This window comes from Triturus cristatus, chromosome 1_2 (genome assembly GCF_964204655.1).
Source record: "Triturus cristatus chromosome 1_2, aTriCri1.1, whole genome shotgun sequence".
NCBI classification, from domain to species: Eukaryota; Metazoa; Chordata; class Amphibia; order Caudata; family Salamandridae; genus Triturus; species Triturus cristatus.
In genome coordinates, this window is record NC_140580.1 from 280261018 (window position 1) to 280278465 (window position 17448).

At 44.7% G+C, this 17448-nt stretch overlaps 1 protein-coding gene across 2 annotated transcripts in view; it reads left to right on the forward strand.

Annotated features, from left to right (window-relative positions):
* LOC146867160 (polyunsaturated fatty acid 5-lipoxygenase-like) overlaps positions 1–17448 on the forward strand; it is an 854256-nt gene that overhangs the window by 689669 nt on the left and 147139 nt on the right. The gene's annotated exons all lie outside the window — the stretch shown is intronic.

Below are 17448 nucleotides of genomic sequence, written 5' to 3' on the forward strand. Positions count from 1 at the left end.
ATAGTGCCCTATGGTCCACGCTAGGTAACACCACCTACACTACGTATAAGGGGACGTAATGCAAGACCAAGAATGGGAAAAGCCTTAACGATTTAAGGGACGAACGATACTTTCCAGGGTCAGTAAACATGAAAGAATAAATGCCACCAGGAACAAATATCACTCCGGTTTAACAAAGAGCGAGAGGCACCTTAACTTCAGGCTCCACTCGTAAGTTCTACAGACCTCAAAACAAGAATTAGGACAAAGAGCCCGCACCACAGAACTACATGCGGAAACGGGACCCACAGGGCCCCCGAGAAACAACAGAAGAAGAGGCACGGACTCTGAGACCTTACTTGAGAACGGTGAACTCAGCCGGGAAAGCTACACCAACCAGATGGACTTGAGCGACTATTAATGTCGCTCCGGTACGCTCGAAAAATGCCACTCCACACCAGGAACTACGCGTACACCAGCACTCGATTACTGCGACTCGTCAGTAACCGGAAACAGGGGAAACAGGAACCACAATCAAAACCGGAAGTCAGGCAAATCGCAAAAGGACGGAAATGGGCTAACTGCAAGAACGCTAAGCAGCGTTACTACGTTCTTCACCCCTTTAAATACTATCCGCGTCTCGGGGCATGACCGCGGGGCATGACAGCTTGCTGCCACCAATGACATCCGCCCCTCCTCGACAAGGGGGAAACGGCAGCCCTCATCCTTCTGGACCTCTTGGCTGCTTTCAAAACCATCTCACACCGCACCCTAGCCACCGGACTCCAAAAACGCCGGCATCCACGGCAAAGCCTTCGACTGGATATGCTCATTCCTCACCGGCAGAACTTGGTGAGTCAGACTACCTCCCTACCTCTTGGAACCGACAGAGACCAACTGAGGTGTGCCCCAGGGCTCCTCCCTCAGCCCCACCCTCTTCAGAGTCTACATGGCCCCCCTCACAACCATCGTCAGGAACCACGGGCTCAACACCGTCTCCTATGCCGACGACACCCAGCTCATCCTTTCCCTCACCAACGAACCCAACATCACTAAACACAACTTGCAAGAAGGGATGAAAGCTGTTGCCACCTGGATGAAGAACAGCTGCCTGAAACTCAACTCAGAGACAACAGAATTCCTCATCCTTATCTCTACCCCCTCCACATGGGATGACTCCTGCTGGCCCCCTGCCCTCGGGAATCCCCCCAACCCGACGGACCACACACAAAACTTTGGCATCATACTAGACTCATCACTCACAATGAACTGCTAGATCTACACCGTCTCTTCGACCTGCTTCAACACCCTCTGCATGCTTCGAAAGACATTCAGATGGATCCCATTCAATCCAGAACAACTACCATGCACACTCTCATCAGCAACAGACTGGTCTACGGCAACGCCCTCTAAACCAAGATACTCCTTCACAAACTCCAGAATGATCCTCGACATCCCCCGTCGCAGTCACATCACCAAACACCTCCACGATCTGCACTGGCTCCCAGACGAAAGAAGAATGATCTTCAAACTCGTAACCCACCTTCACAACACTGGACCAATATGCCTGAACAACCACCTCTCCTTCCATGCTCCCAAAGCCACCTCCAATCAGCCTGCTTCGCTCTAGCCTACGTTCCACGCATCTGCAAGACAAGAATAGGAGGAAAGTCCTTCTCCTACCTGGCAGCCAAGGCCTGGAAAATCCTCCACCTCCGGCATGCCCCCACACTGCACGAGTTCAGGAAGGACCTCAAGACCTGTCTCTTCGGATGACCCCAGCACTCAACGGAGCCGCCCCTCTCCCCCCCATGGCCTTGAGACCCTCACGGGTGAGTAGTTGTGCTTCACCAACCCTGATTGATTGATTGTTAATGCATGTAAATAACCAGTGCTTGTGCTTTAAAAACTACAATTTGATGCATTCATTTAGAATTGGGAAAATACCAATTACCATTATTCACCCGTTTAGGTAACCGCTTTACATTTATAAATGGACCAATTGCATAGTTTTAAATTGCAGTATCCTGCAGGAAAGCAGCATATCAAGATTTTGCACAAGAGAGCTTCAGCAGAGCAAGCATTTTCAGGGGCAATGTGGAGCATGGGCTAAGTTCTGTTACTTTGATTGAAAATTGTCTAATTTGATATTTTTGTCTTTCCATTGTGCATTCTGACTTCTCGAGATATGAATTTGGCCTGGGTAAATTTTTTATTTCCCCCGGAGTAATCAGAGTAGTTTTGGTAATTTTGCGTTACTCTTTTGAGGCAAAATTATCAAAAACTCTGTTCGCAAGGCATTGTATTCACCAGGGTAATGTAGATCTGGGAAATACGGCCCTTAGCTAATGAACCCATCAGTATTCAAGCCTCCAGAGAATTATATTCTAGGGGTTCGACAAGTGCCACCCTATAGGCTGAGAGCGCATAATGTAGCTGAAGGTATCGAAAGACTTGTGAGCAATGGAGGGCAAGTTCTGTGTGAAGCTCTCGAAAAGATTTCATATGGCCGCCAGCCCAAACGACCCCAGCTGGGATATGCCAACATTATCCCAGCCCTGAACCCTTCAAGGTGCGTCACCCAATGCAGCCATCTGCTAACCCATAGGGGATGTTTCTAGCATCGTTTGCCAGTCCCAACCATTCCAGCCTAAGGCAGCTCTTCACGATGAGAGGATTACCTTGGTGATCCTGGGGAGCGAATGATGGATCATTGCACCATAAAGGGTACTCTGAAGAGCATCGAAACCAAGCAGTGAGACTTCTACCCTAAAGGTGGGATCTGATCACCTCCCACACAGCCATTCATTCACCACTACAATGTGTAGTACCCAGTAGTAAAAGCATATATCAGCCATTGCTAGACACCTGTCATAAGTGGATCAGGTGCACTTATCAATGGAGATCCAGGGAAGCAATGAGTGGGTTCTCCAATTTGCGGAAAGGAGGAGGCCTTGTCACATACAGAGACTCATAATAGTTCACAAACCTAGCAGCCATGGCCGGGCCCGTGGTGATGTGCACCATACAGATCAGTGGTACTGTGAACAATCCAATGCAACAACCTACCTGACTTGCCTCCCCATTCATAAACTCTGTGGGCAGAGGTCTCCCAACATCTACAGGGCTCGTATAGGCACAATGGTCGCAGGTCAGCCCTCGTCACCACCAGTTGGTGACTTAGGAGTTACTCTCACTCTGGGTCTTAAGCTTTAAGATCTAAATCTCCAGTTCTGCTATATGAGCCTGCATCTCGCTAATCTGACCTATGATTCGTGAGTGGACTTTCCCCCACGTTGTTGCCTTGCAAGCCTCCCAAAGAGTTCCCGGGGAGCCAACCAAGCTGCAGTTACTGTCAAGGAAAATTTCAAGGTCTGTTTCCAGGTTCTGAACATGTCTGATATTAGTTAAGAACCAGTCATTGAGATGCCACTTTTTGTCTTTCCCCGGCCCTCCCAGGGTTTCCCACCTGAAGGGTGACCAACGCGTGGTCCGCTATTCCTCTGACGAGGATGCGAGCACCCCACGTATATAGGAGGTTGGTAGCTGGTGGGAACAAAAGATCTATACTGGAGAAAAAGCTGTGGGCTGCTGAGGCATGAGTATATTCCCATACAAAGACCCCAAGATGTTTTTAAAGTTGCCCCCCATGATGAGCCTATCGGTCGGGTGAGAGAGCTCTAAGTCTTAGAGTGACAGCAGAGTAGAAGTGGCGAGTTGTGGGGAATGTAAATGCTTATGAAGGTATACAGAAAGCCCTCTAACAAACCCTCCACTAGTATGAATCTTCCCAAAGCATTGCAGGTCACTTGGGATACCTCCATCGGGAGGGAGGTCTAAAGTAGTATCGCTGCTTCCCTAGATCCATGGCCAAATCCTGCATCGAAAACTCTAGAGAATCCATAAGAGGGACCAGTGAGTCTGCATGAGATGTGGTTCTTGTACCATTACTAATTGGGGTCCTTGTCTACAGAGGTATTGTAGGACTGCGCCCCTGAGATGCAAGTTAAAGCCTGTGAGAGATACATTTAGGTAATTCTAATCCAAGATGGTGGGGGTTTCCTTTGGCAAGAATATGCAAATTAATCCTCACTGTAGTTCCTTGTTCACAGCTAGTGGGGGCATTGCTATTTAGGGAGACCAAGGTAAAGCAAATTACAGCAGCATATATATAAAACTTATCTCTTAAGCCTAGGAGTGAGCATATGGAAAAATATCTTAAAGAGGCCCTCCCACATCGTCCCTTGTTTACCTTTCCTTACATTGGCTGCCTATCTCCCTGTACTGACTTTCCAAGGCTTTTTTCTGTTGTCTTGAGTTTCATGCTTTTCGGATCTACATTCATCCAGAATCCTTTCAGTTAATACCTTCCTTCTAGGTCCCTTCACTCTTAACTGTTTTTTTGCTTCTTTGTCCCAAGTCACCAGGTGCCCATGTGGTCTACTCGATCGAGTGCCGTAACAAGTATTCTGTTTTAGCTGTAGATGATATCAGAGCAGAGGAACACAGTATGAATCTGCAAGACATGGTAAATGAGGAAGATTTAACTCTACTTCAAAATCTAAGGGGCACAATAGAGGTCCTTAAGGTCGAAGTAGAGGTTCTGAAAAAAGTGGTGGAACATTTGGAGGGAAGGGAAGGTAAAGAATGGTATATGAGTGCAGCTTGCCAAGTTTGGGTGACTTTGGGGAGGTGCGAGGGGCTCTTGCATGAACATTTTTAGTAGGATATTCCCCCTCCTTACCCAGATGTGCATGTGTGTCAGCCTACTACTGACAACAGCTGTCGGACTCCCCCTATTCCCCCCTCCATGACCAATTTTACAAAAGTCTAATGGTCCACTTTGGGTGGGGTACAGGCCCACAGTTCCACAGGTTGGTACTTATGGAAGGAGTTTGGCAAGAGGGATAGCTAGAGGAGAGGTGGAACTGGACCAGGACGAAAACTCCGCAAGCTGCAATTTTCTCACACAGGTTCCCAAGCTAAATGCTGCCACTTGGGAAGATTAAGACTCACTAAAAAACAAGGTTGTGTATAAGTTGCGTGAGGTTAGACATTGCTATTTTATCATCAGGAACAGTGCGAGTGCTAGCTAATGGGACTGACTTCAAATAGATAGTGGCAACGTGGCATCATGGGAATGCTTTGATGGCTGGGTCGGATTTGATGATGCCACCATCTAGGTCCCCGGTTGCACCCATGGCCCCATTTAAGGCAGGTAGGGGCTTGTTTAGGGCTCCGATTGCACCAAGAGCTGCCCAGGAGAGCTGCTGTGGTGGACTAAGTCTGGAGGTACATGATAGAGGCAGAGAAAACCGTGAGGTTTATAATGGTGTGATTGCAAATCAGTGTGTCAAACACAAACCCATTTTCATTAACCAGACCCAGATACAAATCTTGCTATGAAAAGTAGCCAGTATCTCTAGATTGCTTCCAGAATAGAAATGGGGTAAGTTTGCAGACTTCCATGACATGTGCCTGTTTTAGGAGACATGGTGCATGTCCCCTTTCCACAGGAGTGAGTTTACCTCCTACTGTTTAAATGTGGTTAAGAAAGGAAAGACCATCAGGGGGCTTAGCAATTTGGGTGAAAAACCACGCTTCAGTGTAAAATTAAAACAGTCCATGTTAATTCTTTAGATATTATGGCACTTGACCTGGTGCTTTCCTTGGGTCTGTCATTTAGAGTTTTTAAAGTCTATAACAGAATGGGATCCAATGCTGAGATTAGAATACATGGGGACTAGCCCATTACTGGTGGCAGGGGACTTTAATTGTACTTTTGAACCATTTGGTTCCACTCTATCAGATATGACCCAGATATGTCCCTGGAGAGGGAAAGAAATTGGAAAATCCCCCAGATAGTAAGATGGAGTGAAAAGCAGCACAGGTGTTAGCTTTAATGCTACAGCATGATCTGAGAGCCACTAATGGTAGGACCAATACTGATAGACAGGCTAATATGACTTTCAATAGACCCGTCCACTCAAACAGAATCAACTATTGTCTGATTGACTGTAAGCTCTGGCCTGTTGTATATAATATGGAAGTGATAGAAAGAATTGACAGCGACCATAATGCTCTGAGCCTTACACTTTCTGAAACTTTAGTAGAGAAGCCTGCCTCCTAGGGTTCTAGGGATTTGGGCGCTTTAACCGAAGTAAATAATTTAAGGACCATTCGATGAGAGTAGGTGGTAAAGAACCCTTCGACTCTCAGACTGGTCAAGAATAAAGTACTAAAGGAGGTCTATTTACTGTCTTCCCTTTCCCAAGAACTGAAAATTGAGAACATTAAAATCACACAGGACTTACTGTTCACACAGATCAGGGCTCTTCTGGGCCAAGCCAAATGAGTCGAGAGGAAAGAGCCCAAAGAGGCAGCCTGGTAAAACCAGAATGTAGAAAAGTGAAGGGTGAGCTCTTAGTCGCAGCAAAGTCTAATTCATGTCAGAACTAGGCAAAGTGTGGTCTAGGTATAGGTTGGCATTGGACCAAGCCAAAAGGAACTGGGAAAGGTCTCTATGGTCTTCTCTCTAGAGCTCTGGTAGAAAAAGATAATAAGTCCTTCTGAAAGAAAGTAGCACTATGGTTAAATTGTCCAAAAGCCACCATTGAATGTTTTGGCCAGCCCCACAAGTGGGTGACCCATTTTGGTGTATTGTATGCATATGCGAGCTGTGAGGAAAAGGAAGGTACCACCCTTCAGGAAGAAGGTACCCGCAGCAAGCCAAATGCCCTTGTACTTTGACTCAAATAAACCCATGCTGCAATTAATACGTGTATCTAAGCCAGAGCCCCAAGCCCGGATAGGATTCAAAATGATTTATATAAGGATGACCTAGAAGTGTGGGGTGCCTAAATAATATTTTTGTCAAATGCTATACTTTTAGGCATTGGAATCCCGGCCTCTTGGAAATTGGGAGAGATTATTCCAATTTTCAAGAAGGGGGATTGGACCAAACCTAGAAACTATAGGCCTACTAGTTTAATTGACTCCTTGCAGAACATTTTCTGTAAATAAATATTGGCACGTCTTCAGGAATGGATCATAGAAGTAAATATCATGTCTGATTTTCAGGCGGGTTTTCATACTAATGTTAGCACCCTGGATCAGGTTTTTTGTTTTATTTGTATGTATTGGAAAGAAATGATAATAAACAGGGGCATACTATTTGTAGCATTCGTCGATTTGTGAACAGCTTTTGATCTGGTGCCTAAGGGCAACCTTTTATAGGTGTTGGGTCAGATGGGAATCCCTGCTAACCTACTGGATATTCTGGTTAGACTACATGTGGATAACTTTGTGCAGGTTAGGTGGGGTGAGGAGATGCAACTTACGGAACCCATCAAGTTAAAGCGTGGGGTTAGACAGGAGTGCTTCCTAGGCCCCATCCTATTCTCATTATATATTAATGGGGTGGTGGAATATTTTGACAGAGATGGGTGGGATCCACCGAAAGTCGGGGAAGAAGGGCCAAGCCCTTCTCTTCTCCGACAATACCTTATTGTTATCCAAGTGTCCCCAAGGTCTCCCTCAATTGAACCATTTTAATTCCTTTTGTGGTGAGCGGATGTAGTTAATTGGTACAAATACAAAGTATTATTATTTTCACCAGTGAAGTTCAGAAACCCTTAAAGAAATACATGTTGGTTAGAAAAGACCATATTGACTACCTGGGTACAAAACTCACTCCAAATCTGAGCTGGGTTCCGCACCTTGAACAAACGCACTTATTGATCCAGAAGACCTCAAATATGGCAAAAAGGCACAGATGGACAATGTCTAAAAGAGTGGCCCCAGCAATCGAAATGTATAATACCAAGGCTATGAGATCAGTAATGTATGGAGTGGAATTGTGGGGATGTGGGAACACTGATATCTTATCTATGGTTGAGCACCGATTTATAAGATCTTAGCTCAATCTCCCTGTGAGCACTCCACTCACCCAACTCTTCTTAGATCTGGCCCAAAGGAAATTTTCACACAAAGCAGAGTGTAGGCTCCTAGTGTTCTGGCACTGGGTGTCAATCACTGTGTCTCTTGCCTCACATCAGGTGGGCCTTATCAATTTTATGACTTCTGCATGTGTTAGGAAAATTCTCTGGTTAAGATCCCTAAGGGTACTACTGAGGAAATTGGGGCTAGAACTGTACTGGACCGCACCAGAGAAGTTGTACCTACTATCCAGAGGAAGGAATAAAGAAATCTATGTGTAATCCACATTAGTGGAAAATGTGACCAAAGCAAAGTGGTTGCTTAAGTTAGCATTTATAGATTTTAAACCCTGTCCCTAATATGAACCAACCCTTAACTAAATTGTTCCAGCTATGGTGCGAATATTTTTTTTGCTATTCAGATACAGGACAGACCACCCTAAATGGCAATTTAATGTTGCACTGGATGATCAGTGCCCTGTATGTCGGGGAGGGCCAGAAGCCTTGGTACATTTACTATTTATTTGCCCTTACTACAAAAATGTAAGATCAAAGTGGATTGTCTCCTTATGCATGAACATTTGCACCCAACGCCACTTTGAAGCATTCTGAATCCTTAGCACAAATACAAGGAGAACTATGGTGTTTTGTATGGCACATTATTTTATGGCCCTTTGGATTAGGCACTCAAAGTGCACTTAATGAACATGGATAATATATTGTCTAGCATGCGGTTATAATAGATGGCTCTCCCTTTTCCCATAATATGAGATGGTTTTATTAAATTACCTTGTATGTCTGTGTAATTATATGTATGCCGCCTTAGGAATCACTGAGAATCCACTGGGTCAATTTTATTTGATTGAGATGCTCCCAAAGATTAGCCCGGACACTGGGCTGGTCCTAGTTTTTACCCTTTCCTGTTGTAATATGTTGTTACTAGGTTCCCATTTGTCTTTTTGGAGGGCACCCCAGTGCTTTTATTTTGTGTATTTGTAATCTTCGATTGCTTTTTCAACATCTTTATATGTGGGATTTTGTGAGTAGTCCTTTTTAAGATCTAAGTGATCGAAGTAAAGTTTTTATGATGATGATGAATAAGGACCATAATAGGAATGTCATTTTAGAAGAGGATTAGCTTGGGACGGTATAAAAAGCCATTTGTTCATGAGTTGTGTTTGCAACACTAAATGAGACAATGTTTGACTATGTAGAGAAAGGATGCATATTACACAAGTCCTATGACACAAGGGAGCATATAACTAGATTGGATGACACAGTGCTGTGAAAGTAAATTTACAATGGATAGGGTATTTTTAATTCATACCTTTCAATGTCATCCTAGTGTCATGGCAAGTGTCAGGCCACTCTTATGTTCATAGACTGCACTGGGGGAGAAAGATGAGCTATTTTAGTTACACATATATGCTCTGAGTTTTCTGTGAGTTGCAAGTCATTGTAGAAGTGATCATTCAAAACGTAAGAAAAAGTCAATGGACACCATGGGCATATGAGATTTTATGTTTTTTGCAGTAGATGTGTTACAATATGGTGTAGAAAATGCCTATTATAAGCGGAACGTTTTCCCAAAATCCACACAGTAAAAATGAAAAATATGTTGCTTTCCATCCCCCAGCGATGCTGGTGGTTCAACAACTCAACAATGCATCTTCCAAGCCATACTTGTGCTTGGGTTGACGTTGTCACTTTTGTTCTATAGGACTCACTTTGTTACATATCTATGACTGTGTTAACACATCAGCATTTGCATCGCATTATGAAAGTCTATCTTACTCAAGTGCTTCTGATTTACAGTAAACATCATTTTCCTAATTTAATTCTGTACTGGTGCACCATTGGACTTTCAATGGTACTGTATCAATAAAAATGGTTCACTCAGGCATAGAGGAAAACAAAACAAATAGATAAGCCCAACTAAGCAATACAGAGAAAAAGAAGGATATGTAAGTTTAGATTGTAAAGTAAATTTATACTAATTTATCAATCACAATAACAGTCTATTACAGCGACGCAGTGCATGTGATTTGACAGCAAATAAAATATTGGTGAGAATAAGGTGTAATGCAATTATAATTTAAAAAAAAAAACATGAATCAGAAAATATAATGAGCTGCATTGAACCCTTTAACATACAGTAATTTTGCATAAGGCTAAAACGAATCTTCCTAGTAAATGTAATATTAGTGTCAATGCTTGGTGCAGTCTATATTAACTAAAAGAAAAAAGTTGACTTCCGACTCCAATGGTTTAATTGACCAAGCTAGCATCAGAACAGTCATCAAACAACACGTAGGAATTAGCAATCTAACAGAGAGAGACACAAAGGGGCTGATTCCGATGTTGGACGCACTGGAATCCGTTCGCCAACGGTTTGGAACGGAACGAACAACCTCCTGTCGTCGGTTCCAACCCCGCAAATAGGATGCGACAAACCCTGTACGGTCGCAGTCCTATACTTTACAATGGGAGCATGCATTCCCAATGGAATGCATGCTCCATTGCAAAGAGCAGGGCTGCAGTTCATCCCTGCACCTTGTGGAAGGAACCTCGGGTGCAGGGATCAACAGGGGGGCACCAAAGGTGCCCCCAAGGCTGCCATTCAGTGTCCTTGCACCTTCTGGAGGCCCCCAAAGACAGATTTCCAATGCCTTTCTGTGTTGGAAAGGCTGGCACAGCAAGGCAGTGGGAAGCTGCCATCATAATCCCTCGGCCGGAAACAGACGGGCGAGGGATTACTGCAGGCTTTGTGAATGGTGGACGGGCTATCCGAGCCCGTCGGAGGCCATTCAGAGAACCGATTCGGATTCCCTTCCGACGGACCCCATTAATGGGTCGGTTGGAAAGAAATCCAAATAAGAAATTCGATGTGGTTGGAATGGCTCCGACTGATGGTGGGAGCCGTTCCCAACGGCATCGGAATCAGGCCCAAAGAAGGACTACACTAGGCACCAAAAGTGTGCAGAAAGAATCAGTACTAGGTGAAGCATCTACAAACCAGAGGGGCTTACTTCCAGAATGTTGCTACTAAGGAGAACAGAAATACATGTCATGGTCCAAGGCTCAGACAAAACCTATAACAAAATTGCAAAATTTGCAAGTTTGAAAGAACAATTTTCTTGGGGTTGTTATGTGAAGGAGTGAATTGAGTCGCAAAAGTAATTATATGTGAAGAGGATGAGCTTTTACTAGGATTGAACAAATTCTCATGATGATAAAATCAAACTCACTTGCAGGTTTGTGTCAAAAGGCATTGCAATCACTAGATGAGAGCCTAGAGCTCCCTTTTTCTCCTTCAACAGAGGGAGGGATATCAAATACCATTATTTAATTAGAGAGAAAAATCCAGAAAATACCACCTCAGCTCCGCAAAGCCACATTGCTCAGGCTTATGGTTTGGCTTTTTGTTGGGACATTACAAATGTGGAACTTGTAGTGTATGTGATGACACCTTTAATACCGTGGTTTTTACGCTGTCTAGTGTGCATTTTACTCTTACGTGTCATACCAATTGCAGCTCTCAACATGTGGTTTATCACATTTGGTGCCCATGTGATAAGATGTATATAGGAATGACGTCACAACACATTCACTGCTAGATTTTGCAACACAAGAGCTGGATTGGATGTGGCATCACTAAAGCTCCGTTGATTGAGCAATATCAACTGAAAGGACACGCTGATAGATTAAATGTCAAGTGATTGAACAATTGACTACGAACACACAAGTGGCCAATCTACAACAGACTCTTCTGACCTTGGAATGTGGATGGATAGATCATCTGGATTCATCTGTTACTTTTCTAAATATTAATTACAAAACTATGCAGATACTAGCAACGTATAGGTACTGTTGTCTTCACTCTAATGCAACAGACTCTTTTGACACTGAAAGGAAGATGGCTTTTTGGGTCACTGATTCAAATATTAACAATCTAATAATCTTTTTTTCTTTTTCTCCTTGTATGCTACTCATTTGCTTTGCATGCCTTAGAATGGAGTGGCCTTTGAGCTCTCTTTCAAGCTATCCGTCAGCAGTTGTTTGGGTCTGGACAATAGATTCCTTGCATTTTATGTCATTTGACCGTCATTAGCCTCTCTACCAAACCTTTCCGTTTACTCTTGACATGCTTTAGACTGAGGTTTTGACACTGTTCTTCTGAATTGCCGGCAGTGCAAACCATTGTAGTCAAAACATCAATGTTTTCCTATAATATAATATGGATTGCACCAAGTGTTGCCACTAAAATTACGTTTACTTGGAAGTCTCTTTTAGACTTATGCAAAATGGTTGTGTTACAGTAAAATGCACGTCTTTACAATGGATACATTTACCACGCATCCTTTACCACACAGTGCCTTTACAACATAAAGCCTTTACCATACATGCCTTTATCACACTTTACCACGAAACGTGTGTAAATTTAAGCAAAGTTAAATCCATATATGAATATATATGCATATATATATATATATATTCTCAGAAAAAACCATAGGTTTCAGGCACGTTATAGTTAGGAATTAGCATTTAAAAAACCTCAGAAATTCACTGAAAAAACCATAGGTTTCAGGGGTGTTATAGTTAGCTGGACTTTTCACTTGTACAAAACCATTGAAATTCCCCCGTTATAGTTAGTTCAGCAGAGAGTGAGAGATTGAAAGAGTTCCTGTATGAATAAGTATGTGTTTCTATAAGTGATTGTTTAAAAGACTAAGTATGTGTAAGTTTCCGTAGAAGTAAGTGTGGTGGTGTGTGTATAACTGTATATGCAAGTAAATGTATGTTTGATTCTTTATTAGCATGAGTGACTATGTGTGTGAGTAACTCTATGGATGAGTGGCATTGTGTAACAGGATGTATAGGTGTATGAGTACATATGATGAGTGAGTACATGTATGAGTGACTGTATAGGACTGTTGGTGAATGAGTGGATGTGTATGTGGATCTTAGAACTACTGAAGAGGTTGTTGTAACTGGTATTGGTATGTCCATTGTTTTGAAAATTTTAGTCTCTATTTTTGAATGTGTGTATCAAAGGTTATATTAGGGTGAGAGGAGGTCTGCCACTCTATCACAAGGATGATGTCATCAGTGATGTCTTCAGTGATGTCCTCTGAGATGTCATTTGAGATGTCATCAGTGATGTCATGAGTGATGACACTGACCATGTCATGAGTGATGTAATATGTGACGTCATCAGCAGTGCATTGCGGGCGCGCGAGTTATAGTTAGCTGAACTAACTATAACGGGGGAATTTCAATGGTTTCGTACAAGTGAAAAGTCCAGCTAACTATAACACCCCTGAAACCTATGGTTTTTTCAGTGAATTTCTGAGGTTTTTTAAATGCTAATTTCTAACTATGCCTACGGAGATAGGACATGTGAAGAAAGAAGAAAAAATGCACAGAAAGAAAAAAAAGAAGTGCAGAAAGAAGCAACAGAAGTCCTCAAAGACGAAGAAAAGTGCAGGAAGAAGGATAACGTGCAGAAAGAACAAAAAGAAGAGCAGAAAGAAGCCTTGTTGCAAAATCATCCTGTACCCTCAACTTTTTCAGACGGATACTGGTGGTAACTGAGTCTGACTAACCAGTCCTAGAGCCAGTGCTATGTTAAAAGACACTCAGAATACAGTGAAACCACCTACATACACTAGGGAACACTATGCGTTGGGGTCCCCCTGTGATTAGCATGACCTCCTCTGTAAGCCCCTAGTATATAATAGGGCAGGGGGATTAAAACTACCTCTTAAAACAGGCCACAGGGCGTTTTTGCACACGTTAACTCAGGCCCCGTCCCCTCCCTTCACCACTGTGTAAACACGCCCTGTGTCCGTTTTTAGTTGGGAGATTAAGTTCATTTGAATCCTGAGGGTCCCTAGGGTCCAACTAGCCCACTAGGTACCTCCAGTAAGTGCCACAGAGCTGCGTTGCAGAGAGGTGTAAAAAGTGGCACGGCCTGGACCACCTCTCTGCAATGCAGCTCAGTGTCGCTTACTGGAAGCACTTGGTGGGCTAGTTAGCCCCCAGGGGCCCTCAGTATTGAAGGGAAATTATATCCCCAATTTAAAACGTGCCATAGTGCGTGTTTGCACACGTCACCTCAGGCCCCGTCCCCTCCCTTCACCACTGTGTAAACGCGCCCTGTGGCTGTTCTAAGTTGAGAGATTAAGTCCCCTTGAATCCTAATGGTCCCTAGGGTCAAACTAGACCACTAGGTACCTCCAGTAAGCGCCACAGAGCTGCGTTGCAGAGAGGTGTAAAAAGGGGCTTGGCCTCAGAACACCTGTCTACAGCGCAGCTCCCTGGCGCATACTGGAGATGCCTGTTGGGCTAGTTGGCCCTCAGGGACCCTCAGTATTGAAGAGGAATTAATTCCCCAACTTACAATTCGCCAGGGGGCGCATTTGCAGAGTGCTGCAAGGAGGGGGCGTGGCCTCCGGCACGATGCCAGTCTTTTATTTATTTTAATTTTTTAAGAAGGGGGGCTGTGTGGTTCCCCTTCTTATTCTAATTTATTGGCCCTGATGACCCCACCCCCCAGGGCCTGTCTCCTAATTATATTTTTTTGACCCCAATCCCCAGGGCCGGCCACTGTTTTTTATTATTTTTAAAAAATATATATTTATAGACACACCTAGGACATGCTGGACAAACCGTACGTACCTATCACCATGACGATTTGCGTGATATTCATTAAAAGGCGACTATGCATACAATGAATCCACGTGGAATGTATTTACACCACTAGTGAAGCTCTGACATGTCTGATGCCCTACCGTGCCTAATCCCGGTAGATACCCTTGTCGTTTATTTATACAAACATGGGTAGCTATTGACGGGCACATTTAATACACATGCACACCAAGCCATTCAAAGGGGATTCGACAAAAATTCGACCAAAACTATGCAAGAAACCCCCCTCACGGTTAATAAAACACACATCCACTGCCGGATGTGTAATACTTTTTATTTTACTCTCTGGAAAGGGGACGAACATCACTTGAGAGTCACAGCGCGCTCCTGGCAGAGCCCAATGCTGTGTTACACCCACCATTGCCTGCTGAGTGCCACACACCTCTGTGTTGTATTCCACTAGCTAGTGCATATACTATGACACTCTCTAGCCCATGTGCACTGTAACACCACCCCGTGAATATGTCATGCCACACTTGTCTTCGCACGGGTTATATTGCCCCATCTAACGTGCCTTCCTCGATGCCTATGTTATAACGCACAGTGCTATGCCATACATATTACAATCTGGGATCCATATCTTTGTCACAGTGCATATGCAACGTTACACTCCTCAGCACATATTTTATATTACAACTTTAGAGACTAGTTAGGTTACACAACACTGCCCTGTGCATATTACACTCCAAGGCGCATATCGCATAGCACGCGCTAGTGCCTGTGCTATCTCGGGCTCTCCAATGAATCTGTAATTGCGCACAATGTATTACATATTATATTTCACGCCCGGTTCATCTTATATCACACTTTTTGGTGCATAGTTTATACCATACACTATATCTAGTTTTCATTTTCAATCGTGCTCTCAGGACTATGTTCTATATAACATTGTGTTCACCTACCCTTTTCACGGGCATTACATTTTGCGATAGGGGGTGGAGGGTCAGGGGGTGTTTCTGCAAAGTGAGCCCGGAGTCACAGTCACAAACGTCCTCTTCTTCCTGAATAAAAGTGAGATTATGCTGCATACTTGTTCATATTTTAAGTAGTTCGCACAGACACACGTTTTAAAAACAATAAAGTTCCTAATACACGCCTTCTCTGAACAGTTAGCTTGCTGCCCCATCCCCCTCCTCCCTATCCTCTGTTGTGTGAATCCATGGACTAGCCTCCTCCCTCCTGCCATGCATGGTCTGATGTGCTGCCACTGCCCTCAATTTAGTATGATGTACCAGTCCACTCCTCCTGCCCTCCATTGCCCAGTTCTATGCCCCATCATTGACCTACTGCTTAAACTCTGTGCTTAGCTTGCTGCCCCTATTCTCCTTCCGCCTGCCCTCCGATGTCTTTGCGCATGCCCCTGCTCCATCCTTTTTGCCCACCATGTTCCATGGACCTGCCACTCCTATCTACTCTGAGTGTTCTGTTGAGCTGCCACTCCCCTCCCACCTGCCTAGCATTGTCAGATGACTGTAACCTGTCCCTGCCACCTCCACCCTGCCTGTCCACATGCCATGCCCCTATCCTCTTCCTCCTGTCCTACATGGTCCATTGTACTGCCACACGCTTCTGCCCTCCCTGGTCTGTTGTGCTGCAACTGCTCCTCCTGCCTGCCCCGTGCGGTCTGTTGTGAGGCCCCTTCCCCTGAACTTTCTTGTCTGTGCGCAGGTCCTGACCCTCCCTTCTATCCTCCATCGTCCTTTGTGCATGCCCCTGCACCTTCCTTCTTGCCCATCATAGCCATTGTGCTGCCACTAACCCTCCCACTTGCCATGCATGGTCTTCTGTGCTGCCATGGCCCCTCCCACCTTCCCTGTGTGGTCAGTTAGCTGCCCCTGACCCCCTCCCACCTTCCCTCCATGGTCTGTGTGTATGCCATCACAGTCTCAGTGTTGCTCTTCATGGTGTGTCTTGCTTCTAGTGCCCATCCTGCAATGACCTCCATGGCTATCTTGCTGCTCCTGCCCTGCCCCCTTGCCCCCAGCCCTCTGTTTACATGTGCAGACCCCTACTCCCTCCCTCCTGGCTTGTCTGTTCCATTGTAATGCCTCCTGCCCTTTATGGTCTGTTATGCTGCAGCTTTCTCTCCTGTCTGTCCATTATGGTCAGCTAGCTACCATTGCCTCTTGCCCCTCTGTTCTCTGTTGTCCATGTGCATGGTCCTGTCCCCTCCCTCTTGCTTTCTATGGATTGTTGTGCTGCACTCCCGTCCCGCATGCCCTGTGTGGTGTATTGTGCTGCTGCAAACCCTGATGCCTGCCCTGCAGGGTCAGTTTGGTGCACCTCTCCATGTCCCTCCTGTCCTCTGTTATCCGAGTCCATGTCCCTACCCCAATTCCTCCTGCCTACCATGATCCAATGTACCATACTTGCGAACATTTTTAACTTGGTAAGAGGGAGATTTTGAAAAAAAACTGGGGTATTGATATTCCCCTTTGAGTTACATTGAAAAAGAGGAGATTGTGGATAGGAGACAGATAAAGTAAAGCCCATTTGAGCTTAAAAACATTGGACGTTTCCTGGCTGAATCGGGTCTGTTGGCATGTATGGTTGTACTACAACTGCCTCTTCCTTCTGCCCACAATGGTCTATTATATTGCCATAGCCTCTCTTGCCAGTCCTGTATTGTTGGTTTGTTGCCCCTGCCCCCCTTTCCACTGCCCTCCATAGTCTGTTGTGCTGCCACTGCCCTTCCTGCCTGCCCAGTGTGGTCAAATTGTTGCATCTGCCTCTCCTACCTGCCTTCAATTTTCAGAGTCCGTGCCCCTGGCCTCTGCCTCTCAACAGTATCCCAATGAACAACTAGATTGCTAACATTCTT